This window comes from Canis lupus, chromosome 23 (assembly GCF_048164855.1).
Source record: "Canis lupus baileyi chromosome 23, mCanLup2.hap1, whole genome shotgun sequence".
In the NCBI taxonomy this organism is placed as follows: domain Eukaryota; kingdom Metazoa; phylum Chordata; class Mammalia; order Carnivora; family Canidae; genus Canis; species Canis lupus.
Window position 1 is genome coordinate 23345679 of NC_132860.1, and position 2295 is coordinate 23347973.

Sequence of the window (2295 nt, forward strand, 5' to 3'; positions counted from 1 at the left end):
CCTCGTAAACATGTTCTGCACTCTGAGTGGGAAGGGCTCTTTGTGAATTATATCCATCACTCTAATTCCTAGTGTGTGACTAAAGGTCATCATAGTACAGAATTGAGACAACTCTCTGAAATAGTTAAAATGCTTCAGTAACAGTTACAGAACCTTTAGAAGCAGGGGCTTAGATTCTAATTCTAATGATTATTTATATCTATCTATCATCTATCTATCTATCATCTATTTATCATCTATTTTTAAGAGGAAGAAAATCTGAGCAGGAGGTCAGGGCAAAGGGAGACAGAGAGAAAATCTTTTTTTTAAGATGTCTTTTTATATATATATATAAATTTAATTTTTGTTGGTGTTCAATTTGCTAACACATAGAATAACACCCAGTGCTCATCCCATCATGCGCCCCCCTCAGTGCCTGCCACCCAGCCACCCCCATCCCCTGCCCACCTCCCCCTCCACCACCCCCAGTCCATCTCCCAGAGTTAGGAGTCTCCCATGTTCTGTCTCCCTCCTTGATATTTCCCCACTCATTTTTTCTTCTTTCCCCTTTATTCCCTTTCACTATTTTTTTATATTCCCCAAATGAATGAGACCATATAATGTTTGTCCTTCTCCAACTGACTTATTTCACTCAGCATAATACCCTCCAGCTCCATCCACGTCAAGGCAAATGGTGGGTATTTGTCATTTCTAATGGCTGAGTAATATTCCATTGTATACATAAACCAAAATCGTAAGCAGGCTTCATGCTAGGCATGGAGTGGGGCTCCATATCACAGCCCTGATATCATGACATGAGCCAAAATTAAGAGTCAGGAACTTAACTGACTGAGCCATTGAGGTGGCCCTAATTCTAATGATTCTTGTGTTTGCTTTGTAACATTTTTGAACCTCAGGCTACTTATGTGTATCACAGTCTCTGTTGATATCATATAAATATTTAGTGGTTCAAACATAATACATATATAAATAATTTAAGGAGTCTAAAAGTATTCTTGAATATTGGGATATGATTATAATTCATGAATCAATTTAAGGAATTATATAATGATATGTCTTTCCTTTACGTAGAGATCTCCATTCATAGCCAAATTACTCAGGTGAAAGAATCATTGCATTATGAAGAATAGGTATAGGTGGTTAAGCGACCAGGGCTTTAGTAACACACATATCCTGTGTTGTGACAGAAAGTATAGATGGGTAAGATATTGAACCAGTGAAGTATCTGAAGGAACTGAATTTATTGTTTGTTTTAACTTTGCTTTGGCACTAGGAACTGCATGTGGTGATAGACCAGAGCTCAAATGTTGACCAAGCTAGTCACATGGCCATAGTAAGCAGACTGGGGAAGCAGCCACTATTCTGGGAAATCACCATCTAGTGAGCAGAGACCTGAAACTGATATTTATGAAAGCTATTCTTGTGCCTGTGTGACTTCAGAAAAACCACTTCAGTCTCTAAGCCTCAGTCTCCTTATCTATAACATGCCTCTCTTTTGATGTCATTGGAGATATTTTACAAATATCTAATATTTTACTAATATTATCATTAAAATGTAAAAATTCAAACTGAAAGAGGACTGGGATTGGCACTTTCATACATTATTTAGTGTAATTATCTGTACCATACTATGAGATAGGGTTTTTTCACTTTGTAACTGAAATACATTAAAACTGAACGAGCAGGGATCCCTGGGTGGCGCAGCAGTTTGGTGCCTGCCTTTGGCCCCACGGCGCGATCCTGGAGACCCGGGATCGAATCCCACGTCGGGCTCCCGGTGCATGGAGCCTGCTTCTCCCTCTGCCTATGACTCTGCCTCTCTCTCTCTCTCTGTGACTATCATTAAAAAAAAAAAAAAAAAGAAAGAAAACAAAAGAAAGAAAGAAAATTAAAAAAAAATGAACGAGCAAAGAAGCAAAAACAAGAAAATTAGGAGAATGGCACCAGATTGCTGCAATTATAATGGACCACTGAATCACAGTGTGGGGATGTGGGGGATACTAACTTAATTCTAAGACCATAAAGACAGTGAGACTGTCATTGCTGGTATTTTTCTTGATTCTGTCAGAAATGGCCTAAGGCCATGTCCACATACAGGAGCATTAGGAAAACAGTTGCGGGGATCCCTGGGTGGCGCAGCGGTTTAGCGCCTGCCTTTGGCCCAGGGCGCGATCCTGGAGACGCGGGATCGAATCCCACGTCGGGCTCCCGGTGCATGGAGCCTGCTTCTCCCTCTGCCTGTGTCTCTGCCTCTCTCTCTCTCTCTGTGACTATCATAAATAAAAAAAATTAAAA